Raw genomic sequence first — 16639 nt, forward strand, 5'->3', positions numbered from 1 at the left:
ATCTTACAACCGAGGTTACTTGAGTAATGCTTCCATGCTGAGAAATCAAGAACAGTTTTTTTTCAAAAACAATAGATTATATTCTCCACAAAAGAACCCACAACTCTTAAGCACTTTTTTTGCCACTAGCGTTGAGCAGACCATTATATTTTTCCTTTGTTTTGGTGCAAAAGAATCTCACAATTTTTCAATTTGCTAATACTTCAGTGGTTTCCTTCCTTAAAGTGGCAGCTCACTTACACTTGGCTGTTGGGGTAATTAGTTTAAAAATGTGAAGTTGATTTTTGATAATATATCACTTCCTTTATGATATGTTTGGAAACAGAATCTCAAATGACCTGAAAAAGCAAAGAAGAAAAGAAGCTGTGCAAGTTCTGCTAAGAGCTCATACCCAAGCACTGTTGTATTCAGACACTTTACTTTTCCTGTAATTTGGTGTTTTTGCCACCTGTGAGGATCAGTTTACTAAGTTGTTGAGTTGCCAGTTCATCTCTGACAGTCTTTTCGCATTCTGATTTTGCAGACATGGAGATTTTGGTATTTGTGTGTTTTTTTTTAGGTCTGGCTACATACCACTGAAACTGAAAGAAGACCATTTGTTACCAGTTCTTTAGTTTATATGTAGATCACGCTGTAGCTAGTAAACAGTGGAATACTTATCTCACCATATGTTGTTGGCTGATTGGTGTCTCTGTCCGTCTTCTGTAGTTGCATTACAGTGCATGAGGGACTATTTTACTACTTAATCATGACAAATTCAGTTATTTGCCAATCATTCACGTACCTTCTCTACCCACCCTGTCATTACCATTACCACCCCAGTATTTGCCATTAACACTGTACCCATTGCTATTACCCCACACGATCATCACCACCATCACCGTTGCCACATCACTATGACCACCACCTTCATCACCATTACAACTACAACTACTATTAATAAAATGTCCCTTCGCTAACCATGACATTTGAAGTCAATGATACCTCACTGTGGTACTCTGCACAAGTTATAGATCCCGTCTGTAAAGGGGAATTTCCTCCGTAGTTTCAAAAGTGCTGCTTCATTTTTGACTGCTTCAATAACCCTAAGGGCATAAGCACCCAGATCAGCGCAGATGTTGCAGAACCTTTCCTAAGAATCGCAATCTTCAAGTGAACCAGTATTGGCATGGAAAGCTATGTCAGTGGCCAGAGTTAACAAATTGTGTACTGGCTGTTTTGGCGTTGTCCATCTCAAGTGCCAATGTTGAGGGGGCCTTTTGACAGATGTTTACATGGGAAGGAAAGAGCGAGCGCACATGACCAAAGACTCACTGAAGAAATATTGTATGGTGTACTACGATAAGTTTAATTTACAAAAATCTATTTGGACCTCATATACACTATACATACACTGCCTATATACCATGCGTTATCAGTGCAGAAAGCAAGCAATAATAAAAGCAAGACATTCCATAAACACCGGAAAAGCACTGCTTCTGCCATTTTTAATGATACGAAAATGTGTAACCACTGATAACCACAGTTTTTAAGGTATTGAAATCACTTGAAAACACTGAAAAACCCCACCAGAATTTACCAAAAATAGAAACTGGAAACAGGAAAGCCTAAATATGTAGTATTAACATCTATGGACATTGCCTAACGTTGTCATTTTATATGACGTATTTGGTGAGGATGGAGTTATCACAAGCTCATTGGTTAGGTAATACCGGAGGTGGTCTCATGTCTTTTGTGCTTCAGGGATGCAGAGGTTTCTGGAAGGTCATTTCAGCATTTGATGTCATTCATCCAAACCTTTCTTGAAGGCAAGAGGCCACAGAGCCAGGCCTTTGCTAGTCTGCATTTATATTGTAGAATCTTCATTGTAGTTAGCTACCTAATACTGTGAGGTCAACATCTTTGATTCTTGTAGCATTCCCAAGCAAGTTATAAAAAATTAGCAGTGGGTTGTGTACAAGAATACAATGTTGGGCTGATATTAGGATCTGTTTTAAGAGGGGGATCATAAAATCTTGTTAAATTATAATGTAATTGTTTATACCCATGTCTCATTCTCTATGATGTATCCAGAGTCTAGTTCCCATCGCTGTCTTGCTGGGTTGAGCTATGGCTACACTAGCTCCTATGTATAAGTGATATTGTCTTTCAACAAAGCCTTTACAACTGGTTGAAGCAATCATATGTTGAATCAGAGTAAACCTTGGTAACTTGGGGAGACTGGCAGGGGCTACTTTAGATGGTAGCCATATGCCATGGTGTGCATCCTGGTGGGAGAGCTAGAAATGTTGAATTGCTCGATTTTAGTATTTTCTTCCTTTGTAAAAATGTTCTTTAGATGCTGCATATTCATGGTATCCAGAATTCTTTAATGGTTTTTATCATGCATAAGGGATACTAATGTAAAAGGTTATCATGTCGTACATTGATTGTATAGAGTTGGGCAAGACCTGCCCTTCTGCTGGATTTCCAGATAGCCAGTGTGTTCAGTGAAGTATGTGGATTTAAAGAGTAGGTCTCAGTAGTGGAGTAGCGAAGTAGTTTGTAGCATGACATTCGCCAGCTGTTCTTTCTCTACCCATAAGTGTGGCGCGTGATAATTGAGTTGTAGCCAATATAAAGTGAAGTGTTATTGAGCAACATAGTAATAGTGCTCCATTTCCTGGACCTTGCATTTCAGTCTGGAGTGTTTCCCCACTCATACTAACCATGATAATGTCACATTGAATCTGCTAAAGAGCGCCTTAATTAACAGTAAGATGTTGATAAATAAGTTGTAATTTCGAAATAGCTACTTTGTAATTCTCCCACACGACCATGTTACTGTCCTGTGAACGCAGACATCCAGAGTTTTTGGTGTAGTGCCCCACCATATTGAATATTCAGCCATTTATTTATTTTTTTACTCTTTTTATTTAACATTTGCATCATTATGCTCAATACATGGCCTCATGTATATTTGTTCCTTACCTTTCATAACAAATAGAGCTTTAAAAGAATAGCATATTAGGAACTAACTGGCAGTTTACATTTGAATGTCTGAGTTGCAAATTCTAGTACAGTCTTGCCCTGGCCTACATACATGTTTGCATTTCACACTGAGATCTTAAGGTCCCCTGTGGGATTCCATGGTCTCCACATTTTTTTCCACTTCTGCGGGCATCCTCTCCCTTTATAATTTACTTACTCACCAGTCTAGATCAGTCTTCCACTGTTGTACCGCTGGTGGGTCTTATTCCCCCCATGACTTGGCTACATTTCTTTTAGCTACCCCCAGAGCTAGAACGACCCAGATCTGAAGATGCCTTGGGCGAGGGTCTTCTGAGATATTTAAAATTATTTCTCTTGTGTTTACTCGAACTTGTGAGATTTGACTTGGGCCATTATAGTTGTGATTTGGTGCCGGAAGGTCTGGATGATCGGGCAGTCCCATAATATATGGTAGAAAGTGGCGTCCAGACTACATTTTCATAAGCAGAGTGGAGTGGATGCTTTCCCTGTTCTGAAGAGAAGGGTCCGGTTGTAATAGGAGTGATGGAGGATCCTTAATTAAATCAGCCTAAACAGGGTCCAAATTGCAATTTTTCTTGGGGCTTGTATTGCTTTGGTCCATTCTTCATCATCCATATCCCCTATGTTTTCCACCCATTTTTGACGGAGGGCTGATAGTACATCGGGGAAATTGTTTAGTAGCTTCTTGTATGTCAAAGATATGGCTTTTTTGGGCAGTGAGTCAGTTATGAGCCTATCTTCCAAAGGGGACCGGCGTGGCAATGTGTCCCCTTCGCTTACATGTTGTCGTAGTGAGTGATCAAGTTGTATGTATTTGTACCTTTCTTTCTCTGACAGCTCATATTCCATTGCGAGGTCTGAAAATGGTATTATGGCCTGTCCCCTCCAGATGTCCTCTAAGTGATCAATCCCAAGTGCCCCCCAATGTTGGAACCCCTTCAGGCTTCTTACTTTTCTCAAGATATCACTGCACCATAAGGGGGGGTCTTCTCTGTTAACCTATTACGCCATCCCAGGGAAGTGGTTGCTCCTGCCAGGCCCTGACCACTGAACAAGTGTGATGGGGCAGTATATTTTTGTACTTTATCTGATAAAAGATTGCCTCATAATTACCACTGCCCATTACATGTCTGTCAACCCTATAGGCTGTCTCCTGCTGATCCGTATAGACCCAGTCATTGATAACAGTGAGCTGTGTCGCCCAGTAGTATAGCTGGCATCAGGCATCCCCAATCCTCCATCATACAGTCCTCTTTGCAGTTTGCGGAGCACTATTCTGGGTGCCGCTCCCTGCCATAGCAGCGTTCTAACTTCCCGCTCTATTCAATGGAATATGTCTGTGGCAATTGGGAAAGATGTGTTTTGCCATACATATAAGAGACGTAGGAGGGTCATCGTTTTGTTGAGCGCAGCCCTTCCCGGCAGCGTGAGTGGCAGCGTGCGTCTTTCCAATTGAGGGTGCAGGTGTAGTTTGAGGAATTTGTTTGGGTTTCTAGTAATCCGAATGCCCAAAAAGCGGAAGCCATCTTCCACTGCAATCCGTTGGGAGTCTGAGAGTGGGTATATCAGCCACTTAGATCAATTCATTTTGTATTTTGATTGGCTACCAAACTCTGGATGGGTAACATATAGTAGAATGTCGTCTGCATTAAGAGATATGCCTTCGGGCATGGAAATCCCCTTGACTAGTTGATCACCTCAGATCCACATAGCAAGCGGCTCCAGGGCCAGTGCAAATGTAATTGTAGAGAGAGGACATCCCTGTTGCGGTCCTCTGCCTAATTTGAACACCCGCAAGATGGCATCATTTACTCTCACTTGGGCTAGGGGATCCTCATATAAGACCTGCACCCATTGGCAGAAGTTGGGCCCAAATCCTACCCTGGTGAGTACGTCAAACAGATATTTATAATGTATGCTATTGAATGGCATTGTCGCATCTGATGGCATTGACTCGGTCTGGATCAGGACCCTCTAGAGACGATGAGGATTCAAAAGGGTTCTACAATGTGGCATGAAGCCAGACTGGTCTGGATGAATCATTTTTGTTACTACATTTCCGAGTCTCGTTGCTAGAATTTTGTCTAGTATCTTAGCTTCCACGTTCAGGAGGGAGATTGGACGGTATGAACTCCACGAGAGAGGGGGTTTGCCTGGGTAGTAACTATGGTTGCTATTGCTGTTCTTTGGTCAATGGGCAGTTGTCCCTAATCTGAAACAGACTATTAGTAATGGATTCCTCACCTTAGAATTACCCCCAGGTGTCAGCCTGGATCCGGAGAATTTTTCTTCAGCAGTACCCCTGCATGTCGGTAGGTGGCGTTGGTCGACTCCGCGTTTGTTTTTGGCATCGTGATCGCCGGAATGATGTTGCGGCATCTACTTAGACGCTGCCCCGGCGCGCTGATGTTGGTTCTTTCTTTTTCCACGCCAGCCAACGCAGATCCGGAGAGAGTGGTACCTCTAGTCATTTTTTTACTCTTTTTTTTTTTTACTTTTGTCGACTTCTTTGTCGCGTCGTTTGACTCCTGATGCACAGGGATGTCACATCGGCGGACTGGCTTCAGCCCTTGTGGCTTCTGCCACAAGCTGATGTCGGTGACGGATCCTCATCTAGTGTGCCTCTGGTGTTTGGAGCTCGACCACGACCCAAAGTTGTGCTCCGACTGTCGGGCCATGGCCCGAAGTCTTTGCGGGAGCGGTCCCGAAAGCTTCTGGTGGCCCGGCAGTCAGCTCTGCGTCGCTTGAGGTCCCGGTGGAGAGAGAGGTCGCGGAGCCACCACCACCACTCTTTGACAAAGTCTTCGTCTCCGGGTACGTCGAAGCACAAAAAAAATGGGGAAGAAGAACTGTTGCTCTTTGCGCTCTCCCCATCTGTCTGCCCACACGATGTGGAAGGTAGTTGTCCGGCTCTGCCCGTAGAGACTGTTGGATCGACTCCAAGCCTCCCTCCATTCCCAGGATCCGGAGCGACCTATGCCCATCTTTGTAGCTTTTACGAAGCCCTTCACTCCATCTTTAGGCAGCCCTATTCCGCCAGCGTGCCTTCGGTCCCCGCAGACTCGGCTTGGGGTTCTAGGCCGTTGATGCCGGTGGTTTTGCCCCCGGTTTCGCAGGGCGCCCAAGGTTCCAGATCTGGATCGGGATTGGCACCGGTCGACCTTATGACACCTTCTCCGGCATCGATTCCATTGATGAAACCTCCGCACCTTCCGACACTGGTTGTGTCTCCAACCGACGTCAAGGCCATCCTCCCCCTCGGTGATCTGGACCCTTCTCCAGGCCTTGGCATGCTTTCTACCCTTACCATGGCTATGAAGGAGGTGTGCATCATACGCAGTGGTGTTGCGTAGGGCGGCTGAGGCCTTCAACCTCGAGCTTCCTATAGTGACGGTCAGGACTAACCTCCTGACCGAGGTGCTTCAACCAGCAGCAGCCTTTTTGGAGCCCCTCCTGCCCTCACTGACATGCTTCTGGGCATTTGGTCCAAGCCCAGCACAGGGGCACCTGTGAATAGGATGATTGCCAGATGCCACCACCCGGCCCCAGGCGACCCCATTTTTCTCTCCCAACACCTGAGACGCTACTCCTGGCTGAGGTCCACTGGCTTTTTGGGCGAATTCCAATGACTGTTTTGTTTAGTGACAAAGCGAAAAATGCGCTTGAGCACTTAAAGGAGTCTATGGCTACGGCCAGATCCTTGGGCCTTCCTACCACCTCTCGCACCTTGCAGTTTGCTTTTATGCCCCTTTTGTGGTTACGGAAGGGGTGCCCCACCACGTTCCGCCCAGAGCCACAGGGCTGCGCAAACTGTTCAGCCTCTTTGCGGCCAGGGACGCAGGACCCAGCGTCATGGGTTCGGGGGGGGGGGGGGGGGGGGGAAGTAGGGGCAGCAGGCGGGCCAGTCCTCCAGTGCCCTCTCTGCTGCAGCCTCCTAGTCTGACCCTCCAGGGCCACCAGTTGCCAGTGGGCAGCAGGATTCCCTATCACCTCCCCCACTTGCAGAATATCACATCAGACCAGTGGGTTTTGCAGATAGTCCAGAGGGGCTACTCCCTCCCCTTCGAGACTTCACCTCCATCCATGCCACCTCCATTCAATTGTATATCGGAGGATCACTGGGCCCTTCTTCGCCATAAAGTTACGGCTCTCTTGGTCAAGCTACCATAGAGTGCTTCACTGTGCCAGAAGTAGGTCTTGATTGCTACTCCCACTACTTTCGAGTGCCCAAGAAGGACAAAAGCCTGCGTCCTATCTTGGATCTCAGTGACGTCAACCGCTTCCTCTGAAAGGAGAATTTCAAGATGTAGATTCAGGTTCTGTCTGCCCTCGACCCTGGAGACTGGATGGTAGCATTGGACTTGCAGGACGCCTATTTCCACTCCCCCGTCCTGCGAGCCCCCAGGTGTTACCTACGGTTCACGGTAGGCTACGAGCATTTCAGTTTACCGTGCTGCCCTTTGGCCTTATCAGCTCCCCTCTGGTGTTCACAAAAGCGATGGTGGTGGTCGCAGCTCATCTGAGCAGTTCAGGGGGTCCAGTCTTCTCCTATCTCGATGACTGGCTGTTGAAGGTGGACTTGCCCCAGGCTGTCGTCTCCCTCCTCCAAACTATGGTGGACCGCCTGCATTAGCTGGGGTTCACTATCAACGTGCCATAGTCACACCTGATTGCCTCTCAGAAGTGGTTCTGGACACAATGCAGTTTCGGACTTATCCTCCCGAGCAGCGAGTCTGGGATATTCGGGCTATGATTCTGATCTTTCAGCCTCTATCCCGGGATTCGGTCCGAATGACCCTGAGGCTGCTGGGCCTCATGGCCTCTTGCATCCTGCTGTTGGATCATGCCAGGTGGCATATGCCAGCTCTGCAGTGGGACCTGAAGTTCCAGTGGGCACAGGATATGGGGAATCTTTCAGATTGCGTCCAGATCTCGGAGGGCACTGCACAGCAATTGCAGAGGTGGCTAACGAATCAAGATTGGGTCAACGGCAGATCCCTTTCCCTTCCCCAACCAGTGTTCACAGTGGTGATAGATGCATCATTTCTGGGATGGGTCTGCCACACAGGAGAGACGGAGATCAGAAGCCTCTGGTTTCCAGCGGAGTCTGAGCTCCAAATCAACCTTCAGGAGCTCTGGGCGATTCGTCTTGCACTAAAAGCATTCTTTCCTTCTGTCAAAGGAAGATTAGTGCAGATGTTCACGGACAACACCTCTGCCATGTGGTACTGCAACAAACAGAGCGGGGTGGGGTGGTAGACCCTATATCAAGAGGCTGTCTGCCTTTTGGCATGGCTGGAACATCAGGGTGTATCCCTGGTGGTTCAACACCTGGCAGGTTCATTGAAAGCCAGTGCATGATGGATCACGAATGGCCTCTTCACTCAGAGGTGGTGCAAGGACTCTTTCAGCAGTGGGGAGAGCCTTGGTTAGATCTATTTGCCACTGAAGAGAACACGCAATGTCAGCAGTTCTGCGCTTTCGAATATCCAAGGCGGCACTCGCTAGGCGACGCTTTTCGTTGCGATTGGAGTTGCGGTCTTCTATACACCTTTCCTACTATACCACTTCTGCCCCGAGTGCCAAAGAAGATCAATAGCAAACGGGCCCAAGTCATTCTTGTGGCTCCGGACTGGGCACTAAGAGTCTGGTATCCTGAGCACTTTAACATGGCCATCGATCCTTCGATCAGACTGCCTCTTTGGGAGTATCTTCTGTCGCAGCAGCATGGGACGGTCCTCTACCCGAACCTGTCTAGTCTCCATCTCCTTGTGTGGAGATTGAGCGGTGGCAGTTGACAGCTTTCGACCTTCCTTTCGAAGTATGTAACGTTATCTTGGCAGCCAGGCGTCCCTCCACCAAAACGATATATGCCTGTATATGAAACAAATTTGTGGCATGTTGCACAGCAAAGGCTGTGGCTCTCCTTTCTGCCCCTCTTTCAGAGGTTCTCCTCTTCAATCTTTCCTTGGCCCAGCAGGGCTCTGCTCTGGGTACTCTCAAGGGCAATCTTTCGGCCTTTCTTCGTCTCCCAGATCACCTTCTCTTTTCAATTGTAAATCATTTCCTTAAGGGCATTACTCACTCGTATCCTCCTATTCCTTTCGTAATGCCTCAGTGAGACTTGAATCTTGTTCTGACTTACCTTACTTGCGCTCCTTTCGGGCTGCTACATAACTGTCCTCTCAGAAATTTGACACTCAAAACTGCCTTTTTGGCTGCCATCACCTCTGCTCGCAGGGTGAGTGAGCTTCAGGCTCTTTCTTGGAAACCTCCTTTCCTGACTGTTCATCCAGACAAGGTTCTCCTTCTCACTAGGCCTTCCTTTCTTCCCAAAGTAGTTATCTCTTTCCACATAGGACAGACCATCATGTTGGCCACCTTCTTCCCACCCCTGCATCCTTCTAAAGAGGAGTTGAGACTCCACTGGCTGGATGTAAACTTTCCATTTATCTGGATCCCACAAGACAATTCCGTGTGGATGATCAACTCTTTGTTGGCTATGTGGTAGCCAAGAAAGATCGGGCCATGCAAAAACGATCCATCTCTCAATGGTTTGTCCTTTGCATTAAAATATGCTATTTCTTGGCGAAAAAGGTGCCTCCAATAGGGCTGCGTACCAATTCCACCAGGACAACGGCAGCCACTACTGCTTTGAGACATTGATTCCCCCTCAATGACATGTGCCAGGCAACCACGTGGGCATCCCTGCACATGTTCACTAAACATTACTACCTGGACAGCCAAGTCCATAGAGACGGCTTTTATGGCCATTCACTTCTCCAGGACTTTCTGGTGTGAACTTAAGTTTGCCGACTCACCTACGGGGTGGGTATTGCTGGGGTATCTATTCCAAGGTGAGGGATCCACAACTAATAGTCGTAATCTGATGACCAAGTTACTTACCTTCGGTAACGATTTATCTGTAAGAGACATACATTAGTTATGGATTCCTCACTGCCCCACCCATCCTCCCTGTTCTGCGACTTGACTTTTTGGGTAAGGGACTTCCTTTCAAGGTCCTAGTTTTGTGCAGTAGTGGTCAATTTCTTGCATGGCTCTGCGCTTCTGGAGTGGAGTGTTGTGGAAAGAACTGACGTCAGCGTGCACGGACGGCGTCTAAGTAGATACCGCAACGTCATTCCGGTGATCACTACGCCGACGACGAACGTGGAATCAACCGACGCCAATTCTCCGGATCCAGTCTGATGCCTGGGGGTAATTCTAAGGTGAGGAATCCCTAACTAATATATGTCTCTTACAGATATATCGTTACCAAAGGTTAGTAACTTGTTCTTCACGTGCTTCCAAAAACATATCTAACATTGGTTTTGCCAACTTGGTCGCACATATTTTAAATAGATTGAGGGAGAGTCCATGGGCCCTCTTGCTTTTCCTGACTGGAGTCCCCTTAGTGCCCCAGTTACGTCCTTTTGCGTAAAATCTAGTTCTAAGTCATCTTGGTCTTCTTGCATCAGTGTTTGTAGGGCCAGGGTATGCAAAAAGTCGGGACTGCCAATTTCAGTTTCAGGGTTTTGGGGTTTTATATGTTCTATATTGTTTCAAAATAGGTGGCAAACGCCTCCACTATTTCTGCCCTTATGCTGCAGGTTTCCCCCTTACTGTCCCTAATTTCCAGCACCCATGACTGCTCTGTCTCTCGCTTCAACCATGCCTGGAGTTTGCCCTCTTTATCCCCAACATCATAGAGATGATGGTGGGTCGCCAGGGCGTATGCTCTCACTCAGTTTGCTGCCAGGGCTCGAACTGCGTCTTGTTTTAGGTACAGCTGGTGAAGCAATGTCTCGGAGTTGTTCACCCCACTTGTTCCTGTAGACTTAGGACCTCCGTCTTTAATCCTTCAATTTGTCACTCTTCCTTAAGTTTTCCCCCAATGAAAGTCAGAACTTGACCTCGCAGTACTGTTTATATGTTTCCCACAGTATGCAAGTAGAGTTAACCGACCCTTGGTTGTCTTCGAAGTATTGGGCGGTGCTCTTCCTAATCTTTTCTTGCATGTCTCTTTCTTTAATGTACCAGACATCTATTCTTAGGTCTGACAGCCCCTTTATTGAGGCTCCCTGAAGGTGCACTCTCACTGGGGAGTGGTCAGATATGCCTCTTGCATTTATCTTTGCGTCACAGAAGTGATTTGCTGTAGTTGCATGTGTCAGCAAGTAATCAAGTTGGGTGGAGCAGTTGTGTGCTGTGGAGAAATGGTTGAATTGTTTGATTGTTGGATTGTGTTGCCGCCGCAGGTCTACCATTCCAATGGCCCCCGCGAAGGAGGAGAACATCCCCCCCTTCCCAGATTAGGCTGCCCCACTCAGTCTGTCCAGGGCTGTATCCATTAGTTTATTGACGTGTCCCCCCAGCACCAGTGTACCCACCGGTAGGGCAAGGAGAGGGAGCACAGTTTCATAGTCTCACCCTCCCATATGCCCATCACTGCCACGAATCTCCTCAGTGTGTCATTCCATGTATGTTGTATTGTGTACAGAGTTGATTTCTTAATCAATATGCCAACTCCTTGAGAGTCCTTCATGTATCCTGAGTGGGCAGTCAGTACATAGCCAAACCTGCCCAGTGCCCTATAATTAGTTCCTTTGAGATATGTTTCTTGTATTAGTATAACATCGGGGGAATGTCTTTTGATATGTTGCAGGACCATAGTGTGCTTAATCTTATGCTCCAGTCCGTTGATATTTCAGGAGCATATGTGTAGTTTTCTCATTCTGTTTTGACTCATCCTAGTGTGTACAGTATCAATATTTGGCCAGCAATTACATGGAACCAATTTGCCGCTATCACAATAGTTTTGATTAGGCGTGTATCTAGATAGCATAACCCTGTCTCAATCTGATTCTCCCATAATGATGCATTACTAAAGAAAACATATAATCTTTCAGTGAACACAACTCTTCTAATTCCTCTTTCCTCCCCCCACCATGCTACCCTTCACCGAGAGCTGTAATATGCCCACCCACCCAACTTGCAGAGTGCCTGTCGCCCCAGATAAATCTTGACAATTACAAGTGTAGGGTCAGGCCGTTCGCCTGTCAATGATGAGGTTTCCTAAAGTAGCTAGTACAGTGATCGCTTTTAGCTATGGTTTTGATGCAGTCCATTTCAGCTTTTTCAAAATTGCTTCTGAGGTGGATCCCCCCCCAACCCCAAACCCCAAGCGCTCCAGGTTTCGCATAGTGCAGGGCCGAAGTTGGAGTCACATTCTTTTAGACAATCAGGGTAATAATGCAACAAGTAATAACAAACATATAGGTCTCACAATCACAATCCTTCAGTCACGGTTGGGACATGCTCTGGTAGATTCTCTTCTCTGTAGCTCCTGTCTCCTCCAACCTTCGGGGCTCTTTGTTATTTGGTCCTTTCCGATGCGGCAGTCTCCACCCTCCACCCACTCCCAGGCTGTCTCCGGGGTTTCAAAGTACCTCGTTTTGCCCTCACTAATTATCTTTAGTTTAGCTGGGTACAGCATCGTGTATTTGATCTTTGTCTCTGAGGGTTCTTTTTACTGTTTCAAAAGATTTCCTTTGTCTTTGCACTTGTAGGGTTAGGTCTGGATAGAATTGTATAGGCGCATTGTCTATGTAGAGATCGCCGTGAGTGCCTGCTGCCTGCAGGATTGCGTCCCGATCTCTGTAATTAAGGAGCCTTGCGATGGTTGAAGGTGGTGGGGCACCTGGCTTGGGCCATGGGTCCAGCGCTTTGTGCGCTCATTCTATGAAAGTCTCTCAGGGCACAGCATATTAAGGATCAGGTCCTCTAGGAACAAGTCAATGCTGGGCTCTTCCTTTTCCTTCGAGACTCCCACCACTCTAATATTGTTGCATCTCGATCTGCCCTCCTGATCGCTATTTTTGCTCTGAGGTTGACGCTGTCTATAGTCAAAGTCTGTACTTTTTCCTCAACGCTTTTTGTCTTGAATTGGAAACTATTTATCTTGGACTCCGCTGTCTTCACTTTCTCCGTTATGTTTCTGAGATCCGCCCTGAGAAGGTTCACATCTATTGTTACAATGTCCAGATTGGGCTCTGGTGTACTTCGAATATCTCCTATGGCCATCATTATCTCGCTTAGGGTGGGCTCCCTTTCCAATTGTGACCAGGGTCCAGCGTCCACCTTCCCCTGAGGAAGCGCACCTCCCAGGGCCACCATTGATATGGTCTATTTATCTAGGTTATTTGTTTGGTTAACATGGTCCAGCGATTTCTGACCATTTCTCTGGGGCTCCCAGCTTTGTATGCTCCCTCCACGTCGAAATTCAGTTGAAGTTTCTGCGATAACCACCCTCTCAGGATGGATTAAGTTGCACGTCTGTTCTTTCCTTGGGGCCACTGTCTTCAGGGACCCAGTGTTTATTTTCGCCCCTTCTGTGCAATGCTACCCAGTCCAATTTGAACCTGGTGAGAGGAAGGGGACGGAAGGAGGTCGCTGCCCCACGATCTAGGCTCCCTGGTCGCTAGTTGGCCCAGACCTGTCCTGTGTTTCTGTACCGCCCTCGGTCCAGGGAGGCCGGGCCGGACTGTAGGCTTGTGGAGGCTCAGGTTTCACCCCTCACTCAGGCCTTAGGCCTTGGGCCTCTGCCTGGCCGTCACCACTGGTCTCTCAGGAGCTCGGGTTTCGCCTCAGGGTGCTGGTTCAGGTGTCCCTGGGCAGGGGACTCCCCTTTACACTCTGCCCAAGGATGCCGGCCTCAGGGCAACCTCTGGATGCCTTGCGACCACGAGGCCAGGAACAGGAGAGGTTAAACACAGGTGGGGACAGGTAAGGATAATCCGCTCTCCCCTCAGGAACGTCCCCTGACTTCACCACAGCCGAGCAGTCGATTTACTCCCGGTACATTTCTGTCCTGGTAGGCCATCCCCTCCAGTCAAGAATAGGCACCTGCGGCCTGATCTGCCGCTGTCTGGTGCGGTGTTGAAGTCTCCCCCAACAGGCCCCCTCTCTGATCCCGGGGCGCCCCCACACCCGAGTGGCGATCCACGAGTCTTGGGGTGGGGAGGGGTAACGCACCCTCTTCACAACCTATCCCACCGTCTGCGTAGGTAGGCTGTTGTCTGGCTGCGCACTCACTTTCTCGGGGGTCACGGGTCACATTACCAATTCTCTGCAACAATGTGGACAGGGAGTGTCCCATCACAGCCTGAGTGATCGCGGCGAGAAGCAGGGGAGGAAGCAGGGAAGGGAATGCCAGCTCTCACTGTCCGCACAGCTGGCCTGATTGTTGCAGCTGGGCCCGGATGATCCGCCGGTTCGGCTATCTCTCACTTCAATCTTCGCAGCTCTGGGTCTCCTCCTCCGGCGAAATGTTATGGTCTGTCCTGCAGGCCGGCTACCAGCCTCCTGATCTCGGAAGTAGAACTAAACTGGCCGCATCACTCCACCCTAGGCAGCAAGGCCTCTACGTCCGCGCTTGGCCCACCCAGATACCATTGGGAGTGTCCTCCTCGTGGTGGTGTTCACATACTGGGGGGGAGGGGGTGAATCTTCACCCCCTATGTTTTCTCGGTTTTTAGGGTGTCTTTCTAAACCTTTACGAGTTCCGAATGGTGGCGGATTGTGAGATCACGAGTTGTTGCGGAGCTCTCTCACTGTGCAGCCATCTTGACTGGTTGTTGGTCACTCCCCCCATGTTCAGTCTTTTTAGGCACAGTCTTTTCAATGAGTGAGAAAGCTCTAGTTTATCTCAATATATTCGTATCTAGATATGAGGCAAACTTGTTGAATTTTCTGATAACTGGAGAAAGGTTGGAGTTTGGGTTTTTAACGAATAAAAACAGGTTCTCCACATACCTGTATAGCAGACTTCTTCTCGTTGGGATTAGATTCCTTTGTATGAGTAGCTTTCTGTAAGATGCTTGCCAGGTGATTCTATAGCTAAGGCAAATAGGAGGGGCCAATGGGGGCACACTTGTCTTGTGCCTCTATTAAGATTCATATAGCAAAGCGTCTATGATGGCTTTACAGCTAGTAGCTGGAAGAGAGCCTTTTGTCAAGGCCCCCGTTGCACCTTTCCAGTTGTTGCAGTGCAAATAGAACTTTATACGTTTTATAGAATTCAGCTTTTAAGCCATTGGAGCCAGGGGCGGTCTGGGTTTCAATCATTGTAATCTCCTCAATTAGAGGGAGTCTCTAAGAATAGTCTATCCAGGCTAATTCTATATTGTGAATGTAGAATTTGAGAAATTCTAGTGATGATTCTCATTAAGATATGTAAGCAATGATTTTGCTGTGGACAAATGTGTTAAGAATCTCAATCTGGAATGTTGCCCGGTGTTTTGCATATAGCTGTGATGTGTGTGAATTTCTCTTAAATGAGTCTTAGTAGCCAAGGTAATGTCCTACTATGTCTTTCCTCTTCCACATATTGTCCAGCCAGCACTTAATTGGTTCAGGTAATTGACTACGCTACCAGCAAGGTCTTCATAGGTGGTCACGTTTTTGTGGATTTCTGCCAGGGCCGAGGTTGTCAAGTGCACTTTTTAATGATTGAGAATCTTAGTCTATAACTGTAGAAGGTGCGTCCTGATGGATTTATGTATGCCTGCGTGTTTCGAAATTAACATCCCTGTAAAAGCACCATTAAAGGTCCTCTTCCTATTTCAAGTCATCAGGTAAGTTCAAATCGAAAAAGAAGCATAAGAAGTCAAAGTGTGTCTCTCCTTCTTCCCTCTACTCTCATTTGTAGAAGTGGTGTGGGCTTGGCCCTGGTCTCCTACTGTGGACCTAATCTCACAACTTGTGCCATTCCAAACCATATTCCCGGGCCAAAAGGCGATGGATCAACCATGTGAAGCATTCCTCTCCCGCTGGCAGTCGCATTACTGTTGGCAGATCCATCCTCCGTGCTGTCTGTGCCTCTTGACCATGGTATAGCGCCTGCCCCAACTATGAAGCTGACACCCCACCTGACTTTTAACCCAGCGCCATGTCTTCGCCGGTCTCCCATGCATTGATGCTCACACTAACCTCACTGGAGGAAGAATTCATTGTTTTATAAGACTTGGAAGCAAATTCGATGCAACCTTGACTGAACTAGTGCCATCCACAATCCTTTGGAGAAGCGGTCTCTGAGACTCATTCCCCTTATGATGGTGCATGGGACTCCTGTATGCCTTTCCGAAGCTACTTTTCCTTCTCTGAGTTCTGGAGATGATCAGGAACGACTGTGCCCAAGTCATCCTAGTTACTCCAGAATGGGCCAGAAAAGTGTGGTACCCACAATGTCTATTTATTTATTTTTAATATTTGTAAAGCGCATCATTTACCCTTGGGCGTCTTGGCGCTATGGCATGAGCATCTAGCCTTGTATCAGGCTGTTGCTTCATGAGGCTATTCTATCGCAGCAGCAAGGCAGGGTCCTGCACCTGGACCTACACAATCTACACCTCCATACTTGGGGTTGAGGGTCAACAGTTGATTCCCAAAGATCTCCCTCCCAAACGAATGATTATCATTCTGGCGGTGAAATCTGTTGACACTGGGACAAGTTTCTGGCCTGGTGCATTTCCTACCACACATACCGAAGACACAAGCAAAGTTGTTGGATGTTCTGCTTTTTGTGCTGTCTTTGCCCACCGCAAGTCCTTGCTAAGCTACAGTTAAA

The 16639-nt window shown here is 47.5% G+C and overlaps 1 protein-coding gene across 2 annotated transcripts in view; it reads left to right on the forward strand.

Annotated features, from left to right (window-relative positions):
* The window catches only part of ACACB (acetyl-CoA carboxylase beta), a 1895698-nt gene that overhangs the window by 785584 nt on the left and 1093475 nt on the right, over window positions 1-16639 (forward strand). The window lies entirely within an intron of this gene.

This window comes from Lissotriton vulgaris, chromosome 11 (genome assembly GCF_964263255.1).
Source record: "Lissotriton vulgaris chromosome 11, aLisVul1.2, whole genome shotgun sequence".
Taxonomy (NCBI): domain Eukaryota; kingdom Metazoa; phylum Chordata; class Amphibia; order Caudata; family Salamandridae; genus Lissotriton; species Lissotriton vulgaris.